At 35.5% G+C, this 13,419-nt stretch overlaps 1 pseudogene across 1 annotated transcript in view; it reads left to right on the top strand.

Moving 5' to 3' along the window:
• LOC149196922 (alpha-bisabolene synthase-like) overlaps positions 1 to 13,059 on the top strand; it is a 45,556-nt pseudogene extending 32,497 nt beyond the window's left edge. The window contains exons 3-11 of the transcript XR_016254691.1: positions 2,260 to 2,446; positions 2,894 to 3,082; positions 3,178 to 3,407; positions 3,515 to 3,627; positions 10,795 to 10,893; positions 11,007 to 11,222; positions 11,382 to 11,520; positions 11,967 to 12,224; positions 12,342 to 13,059. The product of XR_016254691.1 is annotated as an alpha-bisabolene synthase-like (transcript). The remainder of the gene's footprint in view (positions 1 to 2,259; positions 2,447 to 2,893; positions 3,083 to 3,177; positions 3,408 to 3,514; positions 3,628 to 10,794; positions 10,894 to 11,006; positions 11,223 to 11,381; positions 11,521 to 11,966; positions 12,225 to 12,341) is intronic.
• The last annotated feature ends 360 nt before the right edge of the window (positions 13,060 to 13,419 follow it).

Here is a 13,419-nt window from a genome sequence, read left to right as displayed (position 1 = left end):
TTTCATGTAAACCCAGATGGAAAAATCACTTTACTACAAACCCTACACATAGAACCAAGTGGTGTTATTATTTTTGGAGTCTCCCGTTAGTTCAAGATTCTCATCCATATATATGCCATGTACTAGAGTGTTCACGAAGGATACACTCAATAGCAACAGAGGGAAAGAATCATGAGCAAAGTTTGGAGAATAATGGCTTCATTTGATATTAAAAATTTCAATTTTGTTTGTTCAAAAAAATATGGATTGAGGTGGTTGTAGATGGTATACTGAAGGAAAACTATTAGTTTTTCAATCATGAGTTCATCAACTATGTTGGGTTATTTGTTTCTTTTCTATTGTTTAGTTAAATTGTTGTGTAAAATGAATATGTAGATTCAATTATTGAGCACATAAGCATAGATCAAGTGGATGGATCTTGACATTATTCGGTGCCAAGAGAACATATCATTGATTTGGTTATGTTTATGCTTTGTTATATGCTAGTGGTTTAGTTATTCTTCGATGCTTCAAGATCCATAGTTACAAGTTATCTTTGTGTAAGTTTGTGTATGTGAAAAATAAGAAGAATGTCAAGTTGTATTGTTGACTTCTGAATACACTCAGTACTTAGACCACTTGTAACTACCAAAATTGTAATTTTCCACATTTTGATAGATGGAAGTAAGTCCATAGAGTGATTCGGTATCAAGTAAAGATTTCAAGGTATTAAAGAATCGTTGATCCTACATATACATCAACGATGGTTTGAAGCAATCATGTCTTAAATGGATCAAGTGGTAGCTCGAAGATGGTGGTTGAAGAAAGAGTGTTGTTTATGAGATTCCTCAGTGGATGGACGTGCTAATGAAGACCAATCCTAACAAAATTATCAGTGTGACTTCAATATTGTTGTTTGTAATGTATGCATTACGCCTGGAAGGTGTTAGGCTTAATGCTTACATTGGATATTTAGTAGATTTGGTTTGTTGAAGATTGTTGAAATATTCTATCAACCACAACGTCCGAAATTAGAATTATTTAGATTTAGTTATAGCCATATAAATTTAACATATATATTTTGTCACTCTCTCAATTTTTTAAACTTAACACAAGAAATCAGTTTTATTGTTGTCACACCCCTTTTCAATATTCAAAAGTGTAACAATGTGGTTCATAGTTAAATAATTATAACTACCAATCTCATTAAAGCTAACATATAAATTATATTAAATAATAATTATTATAAAAATATACATATAAATAATATCTAATAATTTATAAATTATTAATAATGAAATTAACTTTGGCACGCTTTTTAATTAAATAATAATAAATAAAATATAAAGAATATGGTGTAAACACTAGATGATGTGATGTCATGTTAAAAATAATAAATAAATTTAAAAATAAAAAATTTAAAACAATACTAACCATTTGAAAAAAAAGATTATAATTTAATTTTAAGGTATAAGTCAATTTTATAATAAAAAATATATAAATCAATTTTAAAATTTAAATTTATGTCTGTGGATTTAAATTTAAAAATAAAAAAAATATTGCTATAAATAATAGTACTAATAACGATTTACTTTGACTTTTAAAAACAAAAATTAAAAATATTTTATCTAATTATTTTGTAATTAAAAAGAGTAATGAAGTATTTACTTTGATTTTTAAAAACAAAAATTAAAAATATTTTATTTAATTATTTTGTAATTAAAAAGAGTAATGAAGTAGATTTTATTTAATTATTTTGTAATTAAAAAGAGTAGTGAAGTAATTAAAAAAATAGAAAAATGATTGTATTTTAATAATTGACAGGTAAAAAAATGATGAAACTTTATTCATGGTATAATGACATTTTGAGGATGTTGTCAATTAACATGTATTATATTATATTAAGCAAAGATACCAAAAAATAAATAAGTATGTACATATTGGCTATTGCAACATCTAAAATCAAATTAGATCCATCTAACACATGATCCATCATTTTAAAAGAATATATTTTCGCTTTTGATTCTTGTTAGTGTTTTATAGATCCTTAGTTAAGATGAATATATGTATATAGGCATTTAAGAAAACAATCCATCACTTTAAAAAAGATTTTCACTCTAAGAGATCTGATTCCTTTTGGTGTTTTATAGATTTTTAATTAAGACAAATCTAAATCTAATATTGTATTTGAAAATGTGTGCTAGGCATTAAATTCAGAAAAAACAATATAGAATTTCAGAAATAAACGTATCTAATATTGTGTTTGAAAATCTGTGGTAGGCATCGAATTCATAAAGAGCAATATAGAGTCACTGAAGGCCGAAAGTGATCAAGACACTCTCGTAACGGACTTTCAACTCATCTTTCCATCGTTGTTAAAAGAGGCTCAATCTCTCACCCTCCCACTTCCGTACGACCTGCCATTTGTGAATCTGATGAGGACTAGGTGGCAGGAGACATTAACGAAGTAAGAACTCTGAAAATTTCTATTATGTGATTTTAATTGAAAGAATTTTTTAAAATCATTTTATATTATTCATTTTTTTTTGTTATTAAAAGGATGTCATTACATATATTTTGAAATAGTTTTGGAAAATGTTGATTGCGAATTTCCAAAATATTCAGGGATTTGAATATATTTTGGAATGGTTTTGGGTATTTTTATGATATCCATTGAGAGTTTCCAAAATATTCCGGGATTGATGGAGATGAGAGAGTTAAACTATTTGATTTGTTCATATGTTTGTTGGATCCTAAAATATTTTTAAAATCTACGATTAAAATCAGATTTTTTTTATTAGAAATTTGATTTAAGCATGAAAACATCAATAGTACAAACTATTTTATTTATTTTAAATACCATTTAATTTAATTTATAGAACTGATCATTTTATAGTTATCTCGGCTTCCACAGGGAGGAAATTCCACATGGTCCATCATCGTTGAAGTACCCGCTGGAAAGCATGCAGGACATTGTGGACTGGAAAAAAATAATGGAACTTCAAAGCCAGGATGGGTCTTTCTTAGGCTCACCTGCCTCTACTTGAAATCACTGCCATGGCCTTTCGATTGCTTCGGTTGCATCTATACAATGTAACTCCAGGTATACATCATACGATACTAGTTTTCTGCTTCTCTCTCTGTTCAAATCATTTCTCGTGTTGGTTTATTGTGACATTTATACACTTTCATAAACAGTGGCTTTCAAGAACTTCAAGGAGGACAATGGGCACTTCCTTGGCTCGGAAGGTCAATTTAACAAACAAATAGGAAGCATGCTGAACCTTTATAAAGCTTCGGAAGTTGCATTTCCTGGAGAAAATATTCTGGACGAAGCCAAAGGCTACGCTACTAAATATTTAAGAGAAGCCTTAACCAGAAACGAAACTTTCAGCGCATGGAACTGCAAACAGAATCTTAGCCGAGAGGTAAACAGGAAACATATCATTTCTCAGTGAACTGAATTTTATTTATTTGATAGTAAATTTCTTTTTCTGAATACCACGAGATTCAATTCAATCTTTTCAATTGTTAGATTGAATACACGCTGAAGACTTCTTGGCACACCAGTCTTCCAAGAGTCGAAACAAGGAGATATTGTGAAGTGTATCGACCAGATTATGTACGGTTAGCCAAAGGGATTTACAGGTGACACCTCCAGCTTTTTGCTTTTCATCCCCACACCCTCGGGGGCCTTCAGATCATTTTTTTCCATTGTTGTTTCTTCCTGTTATTTGAACAGAAATTTATCTTAGGTAGTGATTGTATTTACGGGGTTTTATTTAGTGATATTTTTATATATCAAGTGAGTTTTTTGGGGTTTTATACCATATTTAATTATATATTAGAAAATATCTTTAAAAGTTATATTATTTAATTTTTTAACAATATGAACCCAATACAATTTCCTAATTTAAAAAACATTTTTTTTGTAAGTATTCAAATTTGTTGGTGCTTTTTCAATGGGAAAATACCAAAACCAAACAAATTAAACATCACAGAGCCAATGCTCTGTTTTCTTGGTTCCAGGACCTTTGCACAGGGAAGCTATTTAAAAGAAATTATCTCAGAACAGAGTATTACACAGCCATAAAACATTTCTATTGATTAAAATATAAAGCCTGATACAAACTTCATCCTCTTTCACTCAGAGGGATTTACCAAAATTACTTTCACCCATCAAAAACAAAAACACTGTCTTTTCTCTCCACCTGAGAGGAGTTCACTGTGCTGGGTTTACTGCTGTAAAACCCATTTTCACATTACTGTTGTAAAACAATTTTTTTACACAGGCTTAAAAACAAAACGCTCCACCATTTTCTTTATGCACTGCTGTGCAAAACCACACATGGTTTTTCTTACACCTCTGTTTTACAAAAAAAACCACACAAAACATTACAACACTGTTCTTGTCTTTTTACACACTGCTGTGTGTTTCACCTTTTACTGCACCATCATTAAAAAATTCAACCCATGAGCTCTTTTCATTTGGCTCACACTATTCTCTTTCGCTGCTGCGCTCTTACATATCTCCCATAATACAATGTTAACTCAAGAAAAATATATGCCACAGTTTTTTTTATATGCACTGCTGTGCAATCATCCTTTGCTTTCCGTTGCACCTCTGGTTTTAATGGTCAACACACATATATATAAACATTACCACACGCGAGCATATATATTAGCCTCATTATATTAAAAACTCAATACAATGCATTCAACTACCATGGGCTTTTTTTATGCATATGGTCAATGCTCATTTTTAAAATAACATATAATATATGCCCATACTTCCGTGTGGTTGAAATTCAAGTTTTACCAACCATTTACAAACCGGGTTTAAATTCAATTAATTTCCTTTGCAGGCAGGACGGCAGTCAAACTCAAATCGTTTGATTCACTCCACGCAAAATTAATTCGCTGCAGGCCCGTATGCAGCTTCAGAGATCGACGGCAGAGGACGCGCGAGGAGATCGGACGGCGGAGATTGATATCGGACCAGGTAAGATGCACCAACGATAACGCGCGATATTTGACGTTGGCTTATGTCATGCGGGTGACACGCGTCGCCTCCATAGTTCATCGGAGCCCAACAATACGGAAACCACCTTTATGCAAAAGCGGTGCGATATGCCTGAGCGGGTTTGTGGTTTTGTTCTGGCGGTTTTGGGTTGCTGCCGTATTGTCCACGTCCGCCTGCACGGTGTTGCGACCTGCAGTTGGAATTACCATTCCAGCACTCCCCTTTAATTTCAACTGCTGGGCATTCAAACATACCCAAGCACTTCCTCACATGGAGGGATTCCCCAACACTGCTGTTACAAAAATATCTTCCTCACATAGAGGGATTCACCAACTGCTTCTGATGCAGTTCCACAAACAATCAAAGTTGTCTTCCTCTTAATAGAGGGATTAACCTGAAACTGTGCTTAAGAGCACCTTCCTCATGACAGAGGGATTCACCATAACAATGTGCTGAAGAGCACCTTCCTCATGACAGAGGGATTCACCTGTGTAAAAAAAAACATCTTCCTCTTGACGGAGGGATTTACCAAACTATGCTAAAGAGCATCTTCCTCTCAACAGAGGGATTCACCAATGACTATGCTGAAAAGCATCATCCTCTTGATAGAGGGATTCTCCAAGAACTTCACTTCCTCTCATGGAGGGATTACTGCCAAACATTGCCTTAGATGCAGTTTCAAAACAATAAAAATTCATTGCACTGTTGTGCATACTCATTACATTGTTCTTTTATGCTGCTGCATATTCTCTGCTGCACTGTTGTGCCATCTTCTTTACTGTGTCTATCCCACACTGCTGTGTCTACGCTTGCACTACTTCTGCACTTTTCAAAGACAAAATACTCTGTCTTTTTTGGAACAATTACACTGTCCCAATTTACAAATTTACACTGCTGTGTGTAAACATTTCTTACATTCACTGCTGTTGCATATATTGCATTTCAATTCAATGAACAACACATTCATTACAGTTACATATAATGCTGTAAAGAAAAAAAAATTCTTTTACATCTGCTGCTGTCCATTACCTTTCATTTCTTCAACAAAAACTTCATGCTGCTGCATTTTCTTATTTGCATTGCTGTGTGCTTCTCCTTCTTGCCATCATGCTGCTGTCCATAACTTCTTGCTGCTGCATTTTTCATATTCACTGCTATCCGTACCCATAACCATAGACTGTCATCCCTGGGCTTTTTATTTGCTGCTGCGTTGCCTCTGCAATTTGCACTGTCGCTGCCTTTTGTTTCATCATACTGCTGTGTGCCCATACTCTTGGCACTTCATTCTCCACAAAAAAAAATACACAGGCTGCTGCTTTCTCTTATGCACCCTTGCTTCACACAATCTTAGTCTTCATTTTTTTTACACAATGCACTACTGTGCAATTCCTTTGGCTTTTTGCTGCCACACACATTCTTATACATCCAGTGTGCATTAAAAATCTGCTGTCCCTGTTTTTCTTTATGCGTTTCGATGCATGATGCATTGCATACAAAAAAAATATTACATTTTTCACTGCTGTGTGAAAAATTTCATTGCATTCTCAGCCACTGGGCATTTACGCTCTGCTGCGTTTTGCCTTCTTCTCATTTTCTTCTCACTGCTTTGCATTTTCATTCCCAATACAAAACATTTCCATCTGCTGTGTATTATACTCACTCTGCTGTGAGTATATTCTCTCACTTTACATAAAAGGAAACTACCTTCCATTGCTATGCATTTCAATGCATGTGCTCCATAACAAAATTTCAAACTGCTGTTCATTCTAATCCATGTGCTTCAAAAATTTTTTCCAAACTGCTGTTTTATATTCTGTCTTCCCACTGCTGTGAGGGTCTTCTTGCTTTGCATACTTCTTATTGCGCTGCTGCACTTTACATTTGAGCGCTGCCATCTTTTCTTCTTTATGCATTTCTGTGCATATTGCATAAAAACAAAGCAAAAACATTGCTGATTTCATCACTGCTGCATATTACCTTTCAGAGGGATTAACAAAGATTTCATTTGCAACTGCTGCGCTGCAATACATCCTCCATCAACAAATGACTGTTAATACAGTTCAGCAAATAAAAAAAAATTACAAGCTCCCCTTTAATGTGTGCTTGTCTTCTTTTGGTAGACTCTTCTCAAAATAAATTTAGATCCACTGGGGAGTTCAAGGGGTTTTCAGATTGCCTTTCCTTCCTTCTCCATACTTGTGTAACTTTCTTCTTTTGCATGGGTCTAGCTTGTGTAAGAGCCCATGTCAAGTTACAATCTCGTGCCATATGCCCAATGTTATGACACTTAAAACATTCTACATTTTTCATGAATGACATTTCATGATTTCTTCTAAAATTGTTTCTTGGAGGTTTTCGGAGACCACAACATTTATCTTTATTAAATGCTCTACAGTCTTTTGCCTTATGACCAAAGTTTGAGCAAGCATAACAATAACCATAAAATGAACTTTGGTACCCGGGAGATGGAGGTTTTCTTGATGTACTTTTGAATCCTTGCTGCCTTGAGATCCTTTGATGATCACCATTGCCTCTTGCTTCTTTGACATCAGCTACATTTCTTCTTGGAGCTGGTTTTCTGCTTGGAGCAGGATTTCTTCTATTGCAGCCTTCATTTTTCTCCTTGCCTTTGCTGGAACTAGGAGCATCACCATCTCTTTCTGGGTTCTTCACATCTCCTTTGCTTAAAGCATCCTCATCCTTGTTTGAGGGTTCACCTACATACCCAAGTCCTGATTTATCAAATGGAGATCTGTGATAGCTGAGCATGTCATCCAGAGCTTGAGAGCTCTTCATGATCTTGTTCATCCCTTCAACCTTCTTTCTGAGGAGGACAATCTCTTCTTCTAACTTTTCACATTCATTATTTTTCTTTGCTAGTTGTCCCTCAGTTTCTTCCTTGCTACGAGTAGCTTCAGCTGCTACTACTTTGAAGGAGATAATATCTGTCTTCATTTTGGAGATTTCTTCATCTTTTGCTTGACTGCTCTTCATTTTCTTTTCAGCTCCTTGTGCCTGCTTCCTGGCTTCTTGTAGTTCGGAGTTAAGGGAGGAGACCTCTACCTTGTACTGTCCAATCTCTTCCACAAGCTTATTCACTTTCTTGTGTCTTTGTTCAAGTTGACTTGTCAAGACATCTGCCTGCTTCTTTGCTTCATTCAGCTGATTTGTCATGGATATGACTTCTTCATGATGCTTCCTTTTGCTTTCCTCAAGTTCCTTCTTGAGCTTGGCAAGCTCTTCATCCATTTCTCTTACTTGAAGCTTGATGAGGTCAAGCTTTTCATTCTCAGCTTCTATGATGGGTTCATAACTTTCTTCTTCACTGATAGTCATGGTCAGTGTTCCCTTTGCATGAAGGTCATGCAGTCTGTCCCATATATCTTTTGCTGATGTATATTTTCCTAGATTCCTCTTCACAGAATCAGGCAGTCCATCCAAGATAGTCTTTGCTGCTTGTGCATCATACTCCATGGATTATTTATCATTCTTGCTATCATCAATCACTGATTCCCAGACTTCAATCCCCTCAAACATTAGGAAAGCCCTCATCTTTATTTCCCATACATCAAAGTTTCCATCAAACTTTGGGGTTTCAAATAGAATGTATTCTAATGGATTGTTTTCTAGTTTAGTAGAGGGGGGAGACACATTTTTAGCAGGCTTGGAGGCTTTCTTCTTTGACCTTACCATTCTTAACTATTTTTCAAATCCCTGACTATGTTTTTAAAATGCTGACTGTATCTTCAACAATAACTCAAAAACTTGAGAAATACCTGAATCCCTTTGGCTGAAACTTCACATTGCTGGAGAAGCTTTACTGCTGCTGCAACAAGAGTCTTTCCTTCAGCTTCTTTAAAGAGCTTGGACCAGCTCTGATACCACTGTTGGTGCTTTTTCAATGGGAAAATACCAAAACCAAACAAATTAAACATCACAGAGCCAATGCTCTGTTTTCTTGGTTCCAGGACCTTTGCACAGGGAAGCTATTTAAAAGAAATTATCTCATAACAGAGTATTACACAGCCATAAAACATTTCTATTGATTAAAATATAAAGCCTGATACAAACTTCATCCTCTTTCACTCAGAGGGATTTACCAAAATTACTTTCACCCATCAAAAACAAAAAAACTGTCTTTTCTCTCCACCTGAGAGGAGTTCACTGTGCTGGGTTTACTGCTGTAAAACCCATTTTCACATTACTGTTGTAAAACAAATTTTTTACACAAGCTTAAAAAAAAAACGCTCCACCATTTTCTTTATGCACTGCTATGCAAAACCACACATGGTTTTTCTTACACCTCTGTTTTACAAAAATGCCACACAAAACATTACAACCCTGTTCTTGTCTTTTTACACACTGCTGTGTGTTTCACCTTTTACTGCACCATCATTTTACAATGCTCCACACAAAAAAAATTCAACCCACGAGCTCTTTTCATTTGGCTCACACTATTCTCTTTCGCTGCTGCGCTCTTACATATCTCCCATAATACAATGTTAACTCAAGAAAAATATACGCCACAGTTTTTTTTATATGCACTGCTGTGCAATCATCCTTTGCTTTCCGTTGCACCTCTGGTTTTAATGGTCAACACACATATATATAAACATTACCACACGCGAGCATATATATTTGGCTCATTATATTAAAAACTCAATACAATGCATTCAACTACCGTGGGCTTTTTTTATGCATATGGTCAATGCTCATTTTTAAAAGAACATATAATATATGCCCATACTTCCGTGTGGTTGAAATTCAATGTTTTACCAACCATTTACGAACCGGGTTTAAATTCAATTAATTTCCTTTGCAGGCAGGACAGCAGTCAAAATCAAATCGTTTGATTCACTCCACGCAAAATTAATTCGCTGCAGGCCCGTATGCAGCTTCAGAGATCGACGGCAGAGGACGCACGAGGAGATCGGACGGCGGAGATTGATATCGGACCAGGTAAGATGCACCAACGATAACGCGCGATATTTGACGTTGGCTTATGTCATGCGGGTGACCCGCGTCACCTCCATAGTTCATCGGAGCCCAACAATACGGAAACCACCTTTATGCAAAAGCGGTGCGATATGCCTGAGCGGGTTTGTGGTTTTGTTCTGGCGGTTTTGGGTTGCTGCCGTATTGTCCACGTCCGCCTGCACGGTGTTGCGACCTGCAGTTGGAATTACCATTCCAACAAAATTTTCATTAACATTTTTTATACTCTTTATATTTTTCATTAACTTTGAACTTTATTATTTATACATGTCAATATAAAAACTTTTTATATCATATATATCCTCCAATATATTGTGTCATTTTTTCATTTTTTTCTTTAGTATATATTCTCGGATATGAATCTATCTCATATATATCTCTCAATATATTATATCATTTTTTCCTTAATATATATCCCCAATATAAATCCACCTATTATAATATCGCTGAGCCAGTAAAACCCTGTACTTATCTACTTATATTATTTTAAATGAAAACTACCAATATCAATTTTTGTAATCGTAAGAAAACTATACTCCATGCTCTTCTATTATATTCTATATGTTGATTTTTACTATGAATAAGTATAAATATGTGCTGCCATACTGGACTGACTTATGACAGTTACCACTCCTACCCACAGTGACAAGGGATGACACATACTTCCTTAATAGAGTTTTAACTGTTTATTATTACTGCTATGCTTATAACCACTTGTGTCTTCACTGATAATATTTTGGGTCTGGGTATGCCCCTTATTTCCTCGGTTACTGCTCGTCTGATTGTTTTTCTTTCAGGCTGCCTTCTGTAGACAATAAAAAGCTTTTAGAGCTGGCAAAATTGGACTTCAACATTATCCAATGCATTCACCAGGAAGAGACGAAGAATATTATGAGGTAATGAATTGTGTCTAACTGTTCAAAACTATGTGACTTAAATTCTGAAATGAATTCATATAAATGGTAACCAGCAGTTGTTGTTCCGACAATAACGTTATATTCCTGCACAGTTGGTTTAGAGTTTCAGGGTTAAGCCAGTTCACATTTGCCAGGGAGAGGCCCATGGAATATTATTTGACAATAGCGGCGGGGACGTATGAACCCCAACACGCCAAATGCCGAGCCATCGTTACCAAGCTGGCGTGCTTGGAGACTGTTCTGGACGACATGTATGATGCTTACGGAACCCTTGAAGATTTGAGGCTGTTCACAGAAGCTGTCCGAAGGTACATATGATTGCAGCTAAACAAAAGCTGTTTGGAATATCAGCATGTTGATAATGTAACATTTATTATATAACAGATAAAATAGGTTATACAAGGGTTCTTTGCAGTATTAAGATGTTGATATTGTAAATGTTATTATAAACATTTATTTGGTTTCAGATGGGACCTCGCATTTGCAGAAAATCTTCCAGATTATATGAATGCCTGTTACAAAATCTTTTACAACATGATTCATGAAGTGGCCCGGGAGTTGGAGAAGGAACAAGGGGGCGAATGGCTTACCTATTTTCGGAATCTAGTGAGTAATCTTATTTAAACCAGGCAACAACAACACCCACACGCATACCCATAGGTTTTGGACAAACAAAGATAATCAGCAAGAGGATTGCAAATTTTGAACTGAAAAATGGGTAGGAATGATTTGTGGGTAAGAGCAATTAGAGTAGAAATTGAAAAATGGGTAGGAATGATTGGTGGGTAAGAGCAAATTGAATTTAGATTTTGGAAATATTTAGAATTTGATAAATAAAAGTTAAATTCTTAAAACTCCAAAATATTTTCATATGTAACAACAAATTTTTTTGGTTTCAAATCTACCATCTAGTTTTTTTTAATAATCGCAAGCTTTTAAATTTAATTTAAGAGTATGCAACCAAACTCTTGGAGTTAGTAGTTCCGATTAAGCCTTTCCTACGGGTGCATAATCAATTAATATCTAATCGTAAATTTCTTCAAATTGAACAGCAAGTGGATTACCTCTTGAGTTATTTGCAAGAATCGGAATGGCAAGCGGCCAAGCATGTGCCCAGCTTCGATGAGTACATGAAGAACGGGATTATTTCCAGCGCCATGCGTCCATTGCTGCTGACCGGAGTGTTGTTGTTGGGCCAACACCTTCCGCGACAGGTTTTAGAACAAATCGACAATCCTGGATCAAAAAATGCATTCATAGAGCAGACTTGCTACTTCACCCGGCTAATCGACGACATCATGACATATAAGGTAGGTTGACTTGCGTATTATAATTATGTTTATCTGCTTATTTCTTTTCTTTAGCTTCGGTTACTGGTACTACGAGTCATTTTGGAGAACCGATCAGTTAATTTTCGATGAATGCAGAGTGAGAAGGATCGTGGAGAATTGACATCCAGTATCGAATGTTATATGAGAGAGCATCTTCCTGAATGTACAGAGGAAGAAGCCCTGAATCACATTGAATGTCTCATGAATGCCAAATTGAAGGAGCTGACGAGGGAGTTTCTGAAGCCGGACAGCAGCAGTAACCACGTCCTTTTCACCTGCAAGAAGATGATTTTCGAGGTGGTCAAAGGCATGCTGGGCATGTACAAATATGGAGATACATTCTCCACTCCCAATATCCAAGAAACCATGGATTATGTTAAGGAATCTCTCATCCAGCCTCTGCTACTGGAATAGCCATGCTGGAGAGCGGTAAAGACACGCGCATAATTAACAGGGGCGGATAGGCTAAGACGTTTAATTGAAGTTTTATTTCATGTGAACTTACGATTACTGCCGCATAATAACGTGTTGGTAAATGCGTTGACCTTAATTTTTTTAATTTGACCAACAAATTAAAGACGTAATTTTAAGGTTTAACTAAAACATAATTTAGTCTTAACCTTATAACCAAAAAATAATTTATTGGTTGTCTCCGCTCCCCTCTTATTCACCCATGATTGTAAGCTTGTGCTCGACCTGCCAGCTCGTACTGCTGACTCCAGCATTCATGAACGATGGTACGATTATTTTGATATTTTATTTACACCACGGAACCAGATTAATCCTACTATTCCTGGTTTTCTTGAACTTTTCTGTACGCATGATGTATCTAGTCTTTCCCTGCTATGTGATGCTACAAGTTAATTACCTAGGTTATTAAATGTACTGTAATTTAAATTTTCCCTGCCATGTGATGCGACAAGAAAATAAATGTACAGCTCTCTCGTATATATTCTATTTAAGATTTAATACCATGTTACTTTAATCTATTACTTTTTATTGGTGGGCGAGTGAAATTTGATTTCAGTGCTCATACGGTTGGAGCTTTTGTATTATTAAATTAATGGAAGTGTATTAATGATTTTATTTAGTATATTTGGTGATTTTTGGGTTGAATATATATAACGAAAATATGGTGGAAATATCACTGAGTTTGCTCATGTGACTTGTTTTT

Source organism: Pinus tabuliformis, chromosome 2_2 (genome assembly GCF_031772625.1).
Source record: "Pinus tabuliformis cultivar Carrire ecotype Pingquan chromosome 2_2, CPIR1, whole genome shotgun sequence".
Lineage (NCBI taxonomy): Eukaryota > Viridiplantae > Streptophyta > Pinopsida > Pinales > Pinaceae > Pinus > Pinus tabuliformis.
This window is presented reverse-complemented; position numbering and strand designations above follow the sequence as displayed.